Genomic DNA, 19,091 nt, shown 5'->3' with positions numbered 1-19,091 from the left:
ACACAAATAGTATCAGCACCTGCCCTTCAACCACACCCCCTTCTTCACCCAGCAACATAAAATTACACCCTCCAAATTCCCCTCCACCCCGCATAGTCCCTCTCCAGCTGGCAGAGTAGCATTTGATGGCTATTGCATAGAAATTGTGTATCTCCAATTTTGTTGCTTTTACTTTTTGTTACATGAACTGAAAATATCTATGTTCAGTTGATTAAACACACTGAGTATTTCATGACTCTGGGAAACATTCAACCTTGTCACTGTGTTGTGATGTGGTTTCCGTCGTATCCATGTGCGTATGTTGATAAATCCCAGTCATTCGTAAATTGGAAGCGTGTATTAATTAACATAATACCAAAAATACTATATAAGGCAAAGCAGAACACTGACAAAGGCAATTCTCATGTGAGAAATGCCATCAAAGTAGCACAAAAAGAAAGATTTCTCCAAGGCAGAGGTGATACTTAACACTGTTCAACTGAATGAAAATGTATTATTTAGTAGTCAAAATACTGGGGGTTGAATTTAAATTAAAACATAGCCTGCCCTAAGAATAAATTGGACAGCATTTATGTGGCAGGAGTAAATCATAAGTGAACACTTTATTGTAGATAAAAGCCAGATGCCAGGACCGTCGGGAACCAGCAGTTGACCAAATACAGTTGTCTCTGAAGGTCCTGATGGACGAAGTTTGGAAAATGCATGAGTCTATTCAGAAGGCTGTGGAGGAGATGGCCTGCAGTCATTTATCTGATGTCAGCATATCATTAAAAAGAACTGCTGATAAGTAATACTTTTTATTAAACCCATATTGACAATTTTTCTACTGATGTACAGCAAACACATTTTGAAGCACATGATGGGCTGCTGGAGCACATGAAGTCCTTCCATATTTGCAGGGCCATTTGCTGGATGAATTGGCATGTGGATCTCCCGCATTGGATCAGGCAGGGGAAGTCCATGTGCAAGTGCCATACTGTGCAATACACAGCAAGCCATTTTTACTTTGCAACTTCCCGCAGTGTCCAGACACATCCACCTTGCCTTTGACACATAGTTGGTGCGCTCCATGACAGCATTTTGCAGCATTTTGGCCCTTTAAATAGTCTGTCAATTAGCTAATTATTAAACAAATGAGAAATCACAGTAGTGATATATAATAGTCTATTAGTCATTTTAAACATTTTATTTTAAATTGCATTTCTATATTATTTACCTCTCTATGCTATTTCCATATTAGAGAATAAAATATGTTCAAATAATTTAAGGATCAGTTTAATCAATAAAAGTGAAAGATTGAAGATAAAAGACGAACTGCAGTTTACACATCCTATGTGTCGTCTCAGGTTTTTGTAAATTTCCTTCGGACATCCAGACTTCCAGTTTTCATTTGTAAATGTCAATTACAAAAAAATCTGTTTGCGTGTAGCTTGATAAATGAGGCCCAATGGATGAATGGTTGTCAAATATAGTTGTTTTTCTCAATCCCAAAAATGTACTAATTACTAATTAGACTAATTACTAATTACACTGAGAGAGTTAGAAATGATATGGAGATGATGATGAGACAGAAACACAGACTGAGGGTTAATGATGCCGAAAGAATAACAAGAAAATAAGAATAACATTTAGGCATTTTGAAAATATTGTTTTTATGTGATATTTGTTTACATAACAATTTTCAATTCATAGCACTCAAAACTTTTCTAGGTGCTGCTTTCTTTTGTAGAACACAGTGACCATTTACTTCTGCCTCTTAACAGAGTCCACTTACTACACATTTTACATCCTGGATGACAGATCTACACAGACTTAATAGTGTCTAGTACATTCCTATGCATTAAAGGATAATACCAATGTCTATTTGTTTTTAAGTTTGTACCAATGGTCTAGGTTCCCCTCTCTAGTGTCTGCACACAGTCAGCATAGTTGGAGATATCAAGACTTGTTTTCCCTTTGTAAGAAGCTGCCAATGACAATGCAATAACACCACACAGCGCATACTGTTATTATGCGCACAGTAAGTTACCATCTCTAACACAATTACAGCAAGTAACTGTAGCAAGTGGCTATTGGTGCACACCAAAGCACCTGTAATCACAGGGCCTCTTGGGTATTAGGGCTCCTTAACGGCTCCACAAGGGCATATTAGGGTGCATATCACCATTATGAAATCCCTGCTTTTCACCATTCATAGACAATAATGGCATTCATCATGCAGCTTCAACCACCAGCTTCTAAGAGTAGCTCAATTTGTTCTACCTTTCTAGTGTTTTTTTCTGGTCCATGCACCTTGGTTCATTTTTCTTAAGTACTATGTGCTGTACAAGCTCAAAAGGCACAGCTTGAGCACCTATTTCATGAAACACTATTATCTAGCCGTTATATGCCTGTTTTACTTTCCTATTATCTAGCCGTTATATAATGCCAGTTTTACTTTCTGGTTCAAGTCACAGTGTTGTCTGACCTTCATGATGTCAGCTTTTATGAGAGAGCATGTTTTCCATTTGTGCAGAAGGTCTTAAACTGTAAAGGAATGACAGGTATGTATTGTAGAGTGTGTGTGTGTGTGTATACCCTTTGAGGTCTGCATGCCATGGCAGTTTTTTCCACTACTTCACAACGATATCTCTCCTTTGACAAATCCATGTAGGCCTACACATACCTGTTCACAGCTCCTTAGGCATGCAGTTGGCAAGCATTACACACGTCATCACCACCACATACACTCGCAAACACACACACATGCACATGTGCACAAGGTTGGGCCCGGTCTTATTTTAGGTTGTAGATGTTTCCACACAAACCGCAAGATAGGCAGACAGGCAGAGATATACCAACAGACATGCAGATACCCGTTTTAGCTCTACATTTCATGGAGCCAGAGCTGCACTGGAGTAAGAAATAATCTCATTGGTTGAGTTAACCCATGATGGGCAGAGCCATCAAACAGACTGAAGCCCAAAGTCAAGGGGTAAGAGAAGCGGTAACTAATATGAAGCCTAGCACTCTTATTACTAGTGAAAGAATGCAATCTAGACAAACTTATCTAGTTTAGCTAGCCTGCTGACCTTCCAATATCATGAATGCCACAATCACAAATGAATGAAAAAAGAAGTCATTGCCATTTATATTTATTATTTTAATTTACATTTTGACCAGAATTCCTTCTTCCATTTAAATTTGCCAGTTAATTAACTTGCGCTCTGAAAAACTGTGGTTCTGGCTGAAGTTGAGGTATAATTCAACCAATCAGACTTCGGAAAGGACAAGCCTGGATTTAAACCTACAATCTTCCACATGAGAGGCTAATGTTTTATCTACTGAGCTAAACTCATGTTGTGGTTGCACTGAGGAGAAACTTACTAAAGGGAGAAGTATTGTGATACTGCAGCCTGTGATCAATAATGTTAACCACTTTATAGAACTTTGTAGTGCTCTCCATTAACAAATAAATCAATATTAAATCACATGGGCCAGAAAACTGCTGCTGCACTTCTCTCTGTGGGTTGAAACTTCTGGCCACATCCCAATGCTACCCCCGGGCCGCTGCCATGGCCTCCTGCCCGTACCTCTCCCAGTCCTTTATGCTAACTGTAGGTGCCGCAGGACAATGAGGTTCGTTTCACTCCTCTGAATCCCCTGACATCTCTCCTGCCCCGGTTAACAATGAATGTCTTGTTATCCTGTGCTTACTCTCAGCCTTGAAAACACTCAATCTGCTGCACATCTTTATACCGTTTTCTCCGAATGCCATGGAATTCGTTCACCAGGACACCCACAACAATGTTGCGCAAGATGAAGGTGCCGAGTAGCAGCCACAGAATGATGTAGAGGCCGCAGATAACGTATCTGTGGCCTCTACATCATTCTGGAGCTCTTTGACCCTTTGCATGTGGACCAGCATACCAGCATACTGGGCATACCAGTGGTCCAAAGTAAAGAGGATAAACAGCAAGATGAAGGCACTGTTGATGTCTTTGAAGCTGTTTTCAAAGACCAGCTCCAGAGAAACTCTGGAACAGTTTTTTTTTTTTTTCTCTCAATCTGTGTATTGATTTCAAGGATAGCCCACAGAAATAGTGGGCAATACTTACAGAAGGGCTTCAACAGGAAGCAGATATATAAATAAAGAGTGTCTTAGAAAAGTAATAAAATAAAATAGAAACCAAAAATTGGAAGCAAGCAATGACAGGTTATTATGAAATAAAGTAAATGGGTGTACCATAAGACATAGTAATACATTATATACAATTTATGGAGAGACAGTGTACAGTTGAGCCTTGATACTGGAAGCCTTCCATTTATCGAATAGAGGTTGCCAAACATTCAAAAAGTTCTTGTCTCTGTTGGCGAGGTTACATCGGAGTCTCTCCAGATGTAGCACATTCCCCAGATCTCTCATCCATAAATGGAATAAGGGAGATGCCTTTGACTTCCAATGTTGTAGAATAAGGCGTTTGGCCAATAAGGTACAGAGAGAGATAGCTTGCCCTTCATACTTATTAATAGAAGGATTATATATAACTGAACCAAAAATGGACTGTAATGGATCAAGTGTTATAGTTTATTATTTATAGTTTTGCTATAGTCTATCTTTTTTTAAGATCAGAGCTATATTCGCTCTGTAGAGTGAGTGGGGTAGCACTTTTGAATGGTTAAGCATACGAAGTAGTAATGGAGCAAGACTAGGCAAATATGTTTTATAAAATTCAACGACAACCCCATCGGGGCAGGGGGCTTTATTATTTGGAAATTGAGACATAGCAGTTTTAATGTCATCTAAGGTAATATCGGCGTCTAGTGCCTTTAATGCTTCATCATCTAATGTGGGTAGCTAACAATTTTCTAGAAATTGATTAATAACTTGAGAGTCGGAGGCATTACTTTTGGACTGGTAGAGTTCTTCATAGAATTGTGCAAGACACTTATTTATCTCCGGCAGATCTGTGTGGCCTGTGAATGTCTTAACTGCCTTGCCAATAATTTCTGGTTCTTATCTCCTAGCTCAAAATACTTTTGCTGTGTTTTAGCAAGCAGAGAGGCAACTCATTGTGACAGGATAGTTTTGTATTCATATTTTAATTTGGTGATTTTTTGCAAGGGTAACGTCAATGGGATTTTTCTTATATAAGTTTTCTTGGGTTAATAAATCCTGTTCCATTTCTTTCAGTCTGCTGCTCTCTTTTTTCTTTTCATTGGATACAAAAGCTATAGTATAACCTCTAATGACGGCTTTAAAGATTACCATAAGATGGAGTCGCTAACATCGGCAGTATCCTTCTCATTGATAAAGTGGGAGATTTGTTCTTTCATATATTTTGTGAACTCTTCATCGGATAAAAGCATGGGATCAACGCGCCATTGGCGGGTTGCGAACTCTAAATTTCCCAATTTTCAGTTCCGTGGACAGCACCGAGTGATCAGATATCAGAGTGGAGTGATATGTTACTGTCTCGACAGCAGTTATCAGTTTAAAGTCTAGCAGATACTAATCAATGCGAGAGTAAGATTTATGAACTGGAGAAAAAAAAAAGAATAGGCCCTGTCAGTAGGATGCGTAAGTTTCCATATATCTACTAGATTCATGCTGTCGATGAGTGTGTTCAGGCGTGTGCTAGAATTAGATCGTTGAAGTAATTTCGAAAATTGCGTCTAACGTGCAATTGAAAGCGCCACCAATTACCACATATCGAACGGCAGCCATAGGAACTACATCAGCAGACGTGTGTCCCAAGGAGGTTCTCCTCCACCAGTCACACTGCCCCAGCTCCACCCAACCTCTCTCACCCCTCCCTCCCACTGAGCTACGGTGGTCTGAAACTGACAAAGTATGAACTGGTGTCATGACAACAGACACCACCTAGACAGTTCAGCATGTCACGTGAAGAGGAAACATATCCCATTGCACACTGTTATCAATGTTTAAAACATCCCACAGTTACAGAACTAGATGTGTTACAGAGTGACATGTGTCGTGGAAAAAGCGCTGAAAAACTGAAAGAAGTCCAGAACTCAAGAGGAACGTGGACCATCTCCACCAAAACAGAGACTGGACTGCTTGTTTAGGTAACACTGAGGTAACGGTGGAGTGATTGCCGTTGATCAACAACACTTGCAAACCCCCGCTGATATATTACGGTTATTTTGTGCTACAAACCAGTAAAATATTACTGATTATTGCTAAAATGATAAAGAAAACATTTAAGACCTCTGGGAATCTCATTTCAGACTTTTTAATGCCATTTAAGGCCTTAATTTTCGCAAAATTGATTTAACGCTTTTTCATACTTTGTAATGACCCGCGGATACCCTGCAAATACTATTGCTACCCCCCTCGCTTTGGTGTTAAAATCAGGGTTCATACAGACATTACAAAATGAAATTCAAGGACTTTTAAGTACTTTTTCAAGCACTATTTTTTCATTTTCAAGGACTTCACTCAAAGCAAATAATTGAAATGCTATCACAGATGGGACTTGCTCTGTGCACACTATCCAAAGACTATGGCCAATATCAATAGCGAAAATGAACAATATCACAACTAGAAGGGCACTCGGAGAGCACAGACCTCCACCAAGGCCAATAGTCCAGTCTGCTATGATATGCAAATTTTCGTGAGTCAGATCCGGATCCGCTCCAAAATTTAATGGGTTCTTCCTTGGCCCATGCTACACCCTTCCACAAAGTTTCATGAAAATCGGGCCAGTAGTTTTTCTGTAATCCTGCTAACAGACAAACAGACAAACAAATGGCACCGAAAACATAACCTCCTTGGTGGAGGTACGCCTAAATATCATCTGACAGACAGCGCTGAGGGCTCAAAACCCCACAACAAGCGCTTCTCAAGCTGTCATCGTGACACCCACAGCAGGGCATTCTCCCTCACTGTCACACTGTCACTGTACAGTGATTATTAGCTGTAGTTCTGTCAACGCCGCTTTACTTTGTTAGGACAAAATAGTTCCAAGAGTAAGTGCATGTAAAACGCGGAGATCTTGTTTTTGTAATTTAATAGTACGTTAACGTAGTAGCGAGTACTACGTTAGGGAGCCCCTGCCTCCCTATACCAGCCAGCTCTATTAATAACATTCAGACGAAGCACGAAGACAAAGTGCATAGACAGACAACATTAAAAAAAATCCATCACACCAGCAATGTTCATCCCTGCTTACAAGAATCAGGCATGTGATTGGCAAAGGACAAAAAAGCAGGAAAATATACAGAGCGCAGAGCACGACATGGCTTTCTAAATCTGCAACATCTAGTCTGGAGGTTTAAACTTATGTCCTCTCACAGTGTCTGTGATTAACACCGGGACCACAAACCACATGAAAACTGTACTTTCAGCTCCGTCAGAGAAAACTCCACTGAGTTCAGACTGTTTACTCACAGCACAGCTACACTCACAGATAACCGAGCCTCCTACCTGCCTGTCAAACAGCAAAAAAAATCATAAACCTTCTCTAGACGGTCCGGATCTGAGTGGAGTCCTGCGGGGATCAACAGATGTGAAGTCCGGCGGCTGCTCGCTCTGCTGCTGCGGTTCAGCGGCTAACAAGCGGAGCTAACTGCTAACAGCCACCGCTGCAACCAACAAACTCCACTAATCCATTCACCAGCTCCGCCATCCACAGTCAGACACACACGGCTGCTTACTTACTGCCGAATTACAGCTAAAAACTCGCGCTAACGGCTGAGCAATTTAATTATAATGAATTGATGAACAAAACTTTGGTCAAAATATAAGACTTATTATAGGCGTAATGTGGTTCATTTGAATTTCAAGGACTTTTTAAACACAAGGGTCTATTTTCAAGGTATTTCAGTACTTGATTTTTTCCCCTCAAAATTCAAGCACTTCAAGCACTTTGTGCGAACCCTGTAAAATTTGCTTGGTAAATTTGCTCGAACCAAGAGACTTTAAGTCTCCCCTTGGATTTATGTTTAATGTGCGTTTCTCGTAAAAAAAAAAAAAAAAGTATAACCTTCCCACATGGGCTGCATCTGTATTATGTGACATTCCTTCTCTGTATTACATAAAGAAAAAAAACGCTGTCAGCAAAAAAAGAACACATTCTAGTATTAGCAACTGGGGAAAAAAGGAACAAACAAAAACCTAAACAAAAACAAACCCCCTTCCCACCAGAGCTGGGTACAAAACATAGCACCCGCTCTCTCTAACTAACCTAAGGGGGGAGAACATCTCTAACTTCGTAGAAGTGTAAATAAACCGCTACACAGGCATCTTGATCCAGGGAGCATTGTTAATTAATTTCTGGCTTTAACCAACATGTGTTAATTAAATATCTTACTATTACCTTATGAACCGAAAGTGGCTGCTAACAATAGCCTATGAAAAGCAGATCAACTGTAATCGGCAATAGATCTGAAATATAGCCTTCTTCCAGAGGAAATGAGTCTTTATGGAGGCGATCTGTTGGCGAGGAACCGTTCGGCTTCTTTTGGGCCAGTGAACATGTGACTCACACCCTCGACAGTCATTCTGAAGCGGGCTGGATGAAGGAATCTATATCGAATCTTGGCGGCCTTGCAGTTCTCTCGGATGCTGTCGAATTTTCGTTGCCGCATATGACTCCTGTGTCAGGTCTGGAAAATAGAAAATCCTCTTGATCTTATGGTGGATGGGGTGATTCTCACTAGCCAGCCTGAGAATGAGATCCCAGGATTGTGGATAGTGCAGCCTCGCGATGAAAGGTCTCCTTCTCCGGTTTTGGCTGTTGGAGATCTGTGTGCGCTGTCAATTTTAAATTGAGTTTTGAAATGCTCTTTTCCCAACACCGCCGGGATCAAATCTTCGATGAATTCTGTAGGCCGGCCTTTCTCTATCCCCTCTGGGAGTCCTATTATTCGAATATTCTTGCGCTTTGATCTGGACTCGAGATCATTCAGCTTCGCTTTTAGGAGATTATTATCAGCATGGAGAGTAGTGCAAAGTGACTCTAGGGCAACAGTTCTACCCTTGTGGTCGTTGACGCGAGTTTCGAGTGTCTTAAGTTGAGCTGTAGTTTCTGTGACATCGGCTTGAAGCTTTTGTAGCTGGGTTGAGAGGTTAGCGAATTTGCTTTACAGTTTGACTCCCTCCACAGCAAAGATGTCAAAAATCATCATCAATTCCAAAATGGTGCTGATAGCCTTGAAAGATTTGGTGATAGCAAGCACAATGAGTCACAGCAGCGACAGACACTTCAGAACCATGGACAGTGAGCAGCTGCAGCGACACATTGTGTCCGGACACAATGGGCCTCATGCAAGAACCACTCGTAGGCACAGATTCGTTCTTAAATCACTCGTACGAGCGATTTAAGAGAACTTGCCGCATTCACCAATTTTCTCGTATTTGCAGTTTTCTCTTAGGTACGAACAAAATGTACGAGTGGTCCAGATCTGTCGTACAAGTCACATACAATCAACCTGCCGTTGTCCAAAGCAAAAAAAAAAACTTTGTAGTTGACTAATGGATTGTATCTCTGTCACTTTGAAGAAATGTTGAGTTTGAATATATAAATGACACTGTAAAGTAAAAAAAAAATGTTGAGATTAACCAGAACAGTGGTTACAGCAACAGGGAAAATAGCAAGGACTGATGGCTTTTTCAAAAAAAGGTAGTGCGTAATTTATTTTATCAGAGCCGCATAAAATCTCATAAGTATCCATGTGGGTTACATAGTAGCCTGTAAGTGCGCTCAATACAAAGACAAAATGAAAAACACTAATTTGCCAGGTTATTTGACAAACACTCAGATGAGACAAAGGCAAGGTTAGATTGTACTGGGGGAAATACATTATAGAGGGAGATAAATCTGATTTCTAGACTATTTTACTCCAGCTGATAACGTTAATGTGGGTGCAAGTGAATCTAAACTTTAAAAAGAGAAATGGCTTTAGGTCTTACCAGGTTGAGGTGCAAGTCGCTGTCCAGGGCGACATCGCTGAACACCTGACACTGCTATATCGCTAATTATGGCAGGTATAGTCAAGTCAAGTCAAGTCAAGTCAAATTTATTTATACAGCACATTTCATACACAGGGCAACACAATGTGCTTTACATAAAAAGACAATACAGTATGCATATGCAATATGCATCAACAAGTGTTCGTGCAGTTACACAAGAATCAGTGCAGAATATGCCAAATGTATGTCAAAATATACAAAACACACATACACAGACTCACACACACACACACACACACACACATACACATTAAGAACTTAGCCATAGATTGTTGTGAAAAGAAAGGTTTTTAACCTGGTTTTAAAGGTGTTCAGTGTGGGGGCCTCTCTCAGGTCCTCAGGCAGGGCGTTCCATCTACTTGGGGCATAAATACAAAAGGCAGCATCCCCTGCTTTGGAGTTAGTACGAGGGACGGTTAAAAGACCGCTGCCTGTGGACCTGAGAGTTCTTGCTGGTTTGTATCTAATTAGCATGTCTGTTATATACTGAGGTGCAAGGCCATTTAGAGCTTTGTAAACAAGTAGTAGAATTTTAAAATCGATTCTAGTTTTGACAGGGAGCCAATGCAGGGATCTAAGAACCGGCGTAATGTGTTCAGACTTTTTAGTTCCGGTGAGAACGCGTGCAGCTGCATTTTGAATTAACTGTAGTCGCCGCACAGCTGATTTTGGGAGGCCGGTGAAAAGACCATTACAGTAGTCTAGTCTACTTGTTATAAATGCATGAATTAATTTCTCAGAGTCTGATTTTGATAGAAAGCCCCTCAGTTTTGAAATGTTTTTTAGATGGTAGAAGGCTGATCTTGTGAGTTGATTGATATGGCTCTTAAAATTTAGATCGCCGTCTATGATTACACCCAGATTTCTAGCTTCACTTTTGCTCTCCAGAGACAGAGAACTGAGATGAGCTGCAATTTTCTGTCTCTGAGCCTTTGCACCAAAGATGAGTATTTCTGTTTTGTCTTTGTTCAGTTGTAAAAAGTTCTGTGACATCCATAGATTAATATCATCAATACACTGAGTTAGGGAATGTATGGGATCTAGGTCCTCGTGGGACAGGGATATGTACAGTTGTGAATCATCTGCATAATTATGGTAGTTTATTTTGTGTTTCTGTATGACATGTGCGAGTGGGAGCATATACAGATTAAACAGTAGTGGTCCAAGAATCGAACCTTGGGGTACTCCACACATAATACTCACTCTTTCCGAGGCAAAGTCACCAATGGACACAAAGAACTGCCTATCCTGTAGGTAGGATCTGAACCAGTTTAGAACCGGGCCGGATAGGCCGACCCATTTTTCTAACCTCTGTAGTAAAATGTCATGGTCAACAGTGTCGAAAGCGGCACTGAGATCCAGAAGCACAAGAACAGATAGTTTATTGGAGTCTGTGTTTATATGCAGATCATTCACAACTTTGATAAGTGCTGTTTCTGTGCTATGCTGGGATCGAAAACCAGATTGATAAGTGTCTAGAAGGCTGTTTGAAGTTAGATAGTTATTAAGCTGAGAATAAACTGTTTTTTCAAGTATTTTGCTGAGGAAAGGTAAGTTGGAGATGGGCCTGTAGTTAGCAATAACTGTTGCATCAAGGTTACTCTTCTTCAGAAGTGGTTTAATGACAGCTGTTTTAAGCGCTGCAGGAAATATACCTGACTGAAGAGAGCAGTTAATCATTTCCAATACCTCAGGTGCTAAGCAGTCAAAAACAGTTTTAAAAAATGTGGTAGGGAGAGGATCCAAGCAGCAGGTGGAGGACCTGAGCTGCCCAACAAAATTGTCTTGTTGTTGTAGGTCTAGAGGGTCAAAATGAGACATGGCACAAGTAATATTCCTGGAGAACTGGAGGGTAGGTTCATTTATAGAACTTGAGGCACTAATGTTCTGTCTGATGGCAATAATTTTGTTATTGAAGAATGTGGCGAATTGCTCACATTTTTTAGTGGACAGCATCTCTGATGGGGTTGGACATGGTGGATTAATAAGTCGATCAACAGTAGAGAAGAGCACTTTACTATTGTTGATATTTTCATTAATGATTTTAGAGAAGAAGGATTCTCTGGCCTGTTTAATTTCTTTGTTGTAGTAACTCAGTCTATCCTTGTAGATTTCATAGTGAACCTGAAGTTTTGTCTTTCTCCACTGTCGTTCTGCCTGGCGACACTTTCTCTTAAACTGCCTAACAACCACTCCATTTCTCCAGGGGGCTTTTTGTTTTTTTATGTTTTTAGTTTTAACAGGTGCAATGCTGTCAATGATATTTCGTACTTTTGAGTTGAAGTTGTTCACAGGATCCTCAGTTGGTGATGCCATGAACAACGGTAACTCATTTACAGTTTTCTTAAAGGTTTCAATTGTGTTATTATCAATGGTACGTTTTTTGATTGTTCGAGTACTCTTCTGTTGTACAGGAAAAGCAGACACATCAAAAAATATGCAACAGTGATCTGAGATAGCAACATCCATGACACAGGGTACGGAAATATTAAGTCCTTTTGATATGACCAAGTCCAGAGTATGCCCCTTATTGTGGGTGGGGCCAGAAACATGCTGAGTGAGGTCAAATGCCTCCAGTAGGCTAATTAAGTTTCTGGCATCAGGGTCTGTTTGATTGTCAACGTGAATATTAAAATCACCTGAGATAATTAAACAATCGTAGTCAGTGGAGACCTTGGACAGTAGCTCAGAGAGTTCATCAAGAAAGCCACATTTAGATTTTGGTGGCCGATAGACAGTAATTATTAAAATCGCAGCACTACAGTGTATAGATACAGCAAGGTATTCAAAAGACGTGAATTCCCCGAGGGAGATTTCCTTGCAGTTATATATATCAGAGAAGACAGTAGCTATTCCACCGTCCCTCTTATCAGATCTAGTGGTATGGATGAACTTGAAGTTAGGAGGTGCAGTCTCAATGAGCGCGACTGCGCCATTTCTATCCAGCCAGGTCTCGGTCAGTAGGGTGAAGTCTAGGTTATGTGTACTTATAAGATCAACTAAAAATGACTTATTCGTTAGCGACCTGACGTTTAATAAAGCCATTTTTATTGTTCGAGGTGCATGGCTTTGTGGGGGACTGATAATTGGAGTCCGAACCAGTAATAAATTGTTTAGATTCCTGTATGTTACAGAGAGATTACAGGGTCTGTGTCTATGACTTATAATTACAGGAATTTGTGTAGCAGAGTGACAGTCATTAGTATAATGAATCGGACTCACCAAACATCAGTTTCGTAGTGCGTTGGAGGAGTTTAATGCAAGTTCCATGTTCATGGCGAGAAGACGTGATCCGTGAGAATTTGGATGTACTCCATCGTGTCTGAAGAGGTATGGGCGGTTGAAGAGGGTAATAAAGTTGTCTACAAACGGTACGCTGAGCGAGCAGCAGTATCCCTTGAGCCATGTATGAAGTTGACGGACACGGCTGAATTTGACGTCTCCAAAGCTGGGACAGGGCAGTGGGCCGGAGATGATGAACCGGCGGTCTGATTGTATAGGCCTATTCTTTCATCTGTCTGTGTAACGGAGAATTCCTCCTGGCCCTCCTGTTGCAGTCATGGATCGTCTTGCTTTATGCATCTAATTTCATGTCAAGCCATTTCTTTTTTTTTTTTATTTCTGTGATGGTGCCCTAACGACAAATCACTATAGTCCTATAATATTCCTATAATGCTGCGATATGGACTTATAGTGTCTGTGGTACTCAATAGTGAGTTTATAGTGACCTTATTATGGTATTTTTGTCTTCTGTAGTATCACTATAATATTCCTATAGGGAATTATAGCTTTGTTGGGATATTTATTTAGTATTCATCTAAAATGTATAGGAATACTATAGTTGTTTTTTTTCGTAAGGGAACGCACAACAGACAACACTGCATTAACAGCAGTTATTTTCTCCCATTCCTTGGCTTTAGCAGGGCCTTTGATTCCACTATTGAATTATATTAAATAATAATATGTTCTGGTTGACTTAATTCTGACTTCAGTCTCAGAGCTGGTAGACTTCTTCTTAGTCTTCCGTGTCATTTTTATGAATGAAGCTTCCCTACATATGGGAAGCCATAACTTTATATGGCATTATTGGGGCGTCAATTATGCAAATTCACAATTCTCATGAACGCGCGTTCATTTAGAACAGGTGGAGTTCATGTTTACGCAGGTCATTTACGACTGTTTTCTGAAGATATGAGCGTTTGGTGAATCTGACGTGGCACACTCGTACGAGTCCACCTCATGAAAAAAGTATGAGAAATTTAAGATAAGAATACGAAAATGTTCTTGCATGAGGCCCAATGTGTCACTGCGGCTGCTCACTCCATTACCAGTCAATCTCCATTACCAGTCAATCTGTAAATTTTACAAAATTTACAGATTGACTGGTAATTCTGCACAATGACCGTTTTCCCAAATAAACCTTAACATACACAAAACAGTGGCAGCGGCGGCCAGAATAAAATCAGTTGGCACGGCGGCCTATAAGTGTTTAAATAACTTACCCTTTGATGCATTAAGTCCATTAAGCATTAAGTCCATCCTCCTGTCCTTTTGGATGAAGTGGTTGATGGCAGGGTCATGCAACTGATACTTTGCTTTTAATTTCATCAGCAATTCCTTCTCGCCGAATATTAAGGCCAAGTCTGACGGGCGGCCCTGCCCAGTCGTGTTCCTCGAGTAGGTTTTTATGCGCTTCAATGCAGAGAATGACCTCTCCACAGAGGCAGTGGACACAGGGATTGTCAGGATGAGGCATGTGAGAGTGTACACTTGTGCCATGCTTTCTTTCTGTTCTTTTTTTGAGGAGAAACTGATGAATGTCGGCTGGGCTCTTACCCGCAAAGTCAGACATTCCGTACATGACGGAGAGCTCGGTGTAGAGTTGGGGCTGGTCGAAATATGCACCATACCTGTCCATCAAACTTGAAAAGGCAGCATTGGGAAAGTGGTCACTGTAATGCCCGCACTGTTGTGGATCCAGAAGGGCCAGGAACGCCAGCTTTTTGTGGTCACTAAAGTGGTTGGCAGTCTGGGTTAGGAGGCTGTCAATTACGCTGCAGTAGAGCTCCCTGTACCGTACGCAAACGTCTCCTTGAGCCCCACGGCCGCGCGGAGGGCCAACCAAAGCCTGGGTTTCTTCGTAGACCCTGTCGAACTTCTCGTTCTCCTTTTCAATTGTGCTGTGAAGCTCATCCACTCTGGCCAGGCAGAACTGGATATCGAAACCTTTGTTTTGGAGAATTCCAAAGACAACATCTGAGTACAAGAAGATGGCGTGGAAGGTTTTCAACCAAAAACAGAAATCGAAGCTGGCAAGGAGGGTGATGTATCTATCAGCACAGTGGACAGTGTCATCATCAAACTCTGTGTGGTGGTCTACGATGCTTAGCTATTTGTATTTATCCTTCCATTTGTCCTTCGTAAGCCTCCGTAGCGCAGTGGCCTTGCTGTGTGTTATTTACAAATGTGTTGCGGTTTCTGTCGCCCTGTACTTGTCAAAAAATTGTTTATTGCAGCTTTAATCAGGTATTCTCATTGAGATAAAGAGATTTTTTTCAAGAGAGACTTGATATACATACAATTACAGCAGTCAGACTCAGCAACATACAGGGCAGTCATCAAAAGCAATTGCAAACATCATAGAAAATGTGAGATGTCATTGCTTTAAAATCATTGTGGAGGACAATAAATTATTTCAAAGTGTTTTGCAGTCTGTACCATTTATAAAGTGCATAGTATCATAAACTAGTCTTACCAATATCAGTCTTTAAAACTAACCAGTCCTGCAAGCTGACTGGATTTAAATCCTGTAACATGATTTTAGCATGGAAGCTACTTAAGACCAATAATCAAAGCTGACAGTTATTTCATTGTGTTTCACTATATATGAGCCAAAAGTATAAGAGACTAATTTCATGTCATGACTCAATGCAAAGCTATTGACTATATATCTGTGGCCACTGAACAGGAGTGAGTATACTGTAGGTGCATCTCATGGGACTGCTCAAAGTCTGAACCGCCTCAGTAGACCACAATGTGTCTATAATGAAATATGTAATCAGAGTAATAGAGCTTAAAAACACTCCCATTAAAAGATAATAACCACTGATAATGATAACTGTAGCAACAAAAGAAGTCAGGTTGTGTTGCGTCCAGTTGCATTGTGAAGCCCGCCTTTGGAAGATGCACTTTTACGAAAGAATTGTGTAAAGTCTTGAAATTTGTCACATTATTGTGACAAGTGAAATCTCTTGAAACCATCAACTGCATAAGACAGTGTGATTTGGAAGAAAAAAGGTAGGCTAAAGTAAAGCCTAAACACCGATGTCGGCAGACCAAGATAATAAAAATCGACATTATCAATTATAATCACACTAGGATTGTATTAGTAGGCAGTATCAGTTGCACATTGTTTATGTTAGATTTTAAATTCAGTTTAAAATTGTAGTAACGATATGTCATCCTCTTCTTCAATTTAGAGATTACGAGATTACAAGTAGAACATGTGGGATTGGTTTTTTGCAGGCTCCAATATCTCCAGCATGTCCTCATGAATATTTGAAGGGTGTCAACACAGCAAACAGGGCAGCAAATCCACGAATGTCGGCAGTCCAATATCAAAATTATCAGTTATATTCACAGTAATACAATCAACTCTACTTATGAAGAGTGAGTGATGTCTGTTGCAGTTCTATTATGGTTGATTTTAAATTCATAAATCAAAATTATTTTGGATATTGGAGTTAAACACGTAAACGCTTCCAAGTTGTGGCAACAAGACATCATCCCATTTTTTTTGCTTCTTCTTATGATATGTGAAATTGGCATAAGTACAAGAGAAATTTGTTTTTCTGATATCTCAGACTGGGAGATAGGAAAAATAATGAGAAAATAAGTATATAATTTAGCATTTTAAAGATAATTTAGGTTAGGTATTTGCTTACTTGGGTCATTTGTAGGATGGACTGTGACCATTGACTTGTACCTCTTCCAGTGTCCAATATATTCCTATATGTTAATATTGCAATAACACCCCGCAGTGCATCTTCTGATTATGTGTATAACAGTAAATTAAGACACTTGTGGCAGGTGCTGGTATCGTCATAGCACCCATAATCACAGGTGAAGAGTGGCCTCTATGTGGTTTGTGCGTGCCTCTAGTAGTATTAGAGCAAAGTTCCAGCTCTACCTATTGAGCAAAAAACAGGCCATATATAAATTTTAATTCAATACATATTAATTCCTAAAGAGTTTATAATCTGACAAATTATATTTCCCATGTATATGTCAAAGTGTTCAGGTTTTTGGATCGACCTGCCTGAGGAGCTTAGCCTATAAGGACCACTGTCACCTTTTAACCTATCCTTTTTTTTTTTTAGGTTGTGGTGCCTTGTTTTACATATTTTAATTTACTTTATGATTACGATGTTTGCTTTTATTTGGAAACTGTTGTTTACAAATAAACTGCTATACAAATAAATAATAATAATATTGTCATTATTGTGGATTGGGAGTTCAGGTTTTGCCTATCTGAGGAGGTTGCAGTTAGCAACATGGCATCAGAGCCCATGGAGTCCCATTAATTTTGTTATGCTCATTAGCACAGTGTGATCCTCCTCACTGCTCAAATTTGAACAGATAATTACACAGCTAATCTTGTGTGAAATGTTTTATAATGACATCCACAGAGGACAACAGCACTGTTCATTTCTGTCATTAAAACAATAGACAAGATGAGTGGATGTTGCGCAACACGTTATCGGTTAAATGACCTATTCCACGTTTATCGGTTAAATGACCTATTCCACGTTTATCTGTTAAATTACCTATTCCACCAAGGTTACATACCACAGGTAATGACGTGACCTACCGCTAAGGTTTGCAGGACAGCAGAAGATGTGGATGTCTGTAAAATGAAGGGTGGCTCTATGTGAGATCCAATATGGCATTATCAGTATGGGACTGAATGTGGCATTTAGCCCATAGGTGAGAGGCCATCTTTTAGCCAAAGACGCCCTCTAGAGGCCATCTCAATAAGCGTTACCTGACTGACTGATTGACTGCCTGACCAGAATTTGCCTTATGATGCCCTTGGCTGCGCCGTGGGAAAAACTGTCAGGATGGTGGGGAACAAGAGAGACAAAGTGTTTAATGTCAATTTAAAAAGGACATAAAAATTATGAGAGGAAATAACGTGCATGGCAATCTGTGAAATCAGAGAAATTGGATTTCAACGTGTACACTGGAGATGCATTTTAATACCAGGTAAAGGTGTTGCTTTCACATGGTAAATACTACTAGAAAATACCGTTCACCTCAGCTTTCAGCCTGTAAATACTAGGGATGGGACTGGGGATGGATCCCATGTTCCCTGACTTCCTGGTTTCTGACATCACCAAGTACTTGTAGTCAGGTGTAGGGAATAAAATATTCCCATACATGCATAGTAACCACAGCTGTAGCAACTATGCTCTTTCCACTCACCTTGTGTTGTTAGCCACGCAGTACTACATTAATAGCTCACAGAACTTGAATGAATGCAGCGATCCTTCCACTGTTTGCCATGGTGGAAGACTAAGATTTTAAAATGAGAATAGAGAAATCATGAAATGATTACATCTCAAGTCTACCATTCACATTTGTCAGCGAGGCGTTGGCATGAAATGGCAGAAAAGCTTACTTTTAGATACTTTACATATTTTTTTAGGTAACATAGAGCTTAGATGATCATTCCTTCATGTCACTTTTGTGTTTTATTGTTATTATTTATTTATTGTATGGCATTTTCGCCTTTATTTGCAAAGTCAAAGTGGAAATAGACAGGAAAGATTGGGAGATGACATGCGACAAGGGGCCCAGGCCAGTTTCGAACCCAGGATGTAGCATTTAGATGGGACGCGCTTTAGACCACTGAACCGCCGGGACGTCCCCCCCATGTCACTGTCTTAAACTCTATGATGTGTTAACACCATTGCTCAAAGTTAAAGCAAGGATGTGCTAATGCAACTTGAAGAACCAGTGTCAGTGTTAATAAATTTTAATGACTTTGTAAATACCAACCCGTGATAATGCTCCCTATCTTTAGCTCTGTGATGCATTAACAAGTGTGTACAGT

Source organism: Centroberyx affinis, unplaced genomic scaffold (genome assembly GCF_046629955.1).
Source record: "Centroberyx affinis isolate AG114_WGS23_722 - 3 ecotype Tasmania unplaced genomic scaffold, CSIRO-AGI_Caff_v1 ptg001456l_1, whole genome shotgun sequence".
Lineage (NCBI taxonomy): Eukaryota > Metazoa > Chordata > Actinopteri > Beryciformes > Berycidae > Centroberyx > Centroberyx affinis.
The sequence above is the reverse complement of the archived record's forward strand: the minus strand, read 5'-3'. Positions refer to the sequence as shown.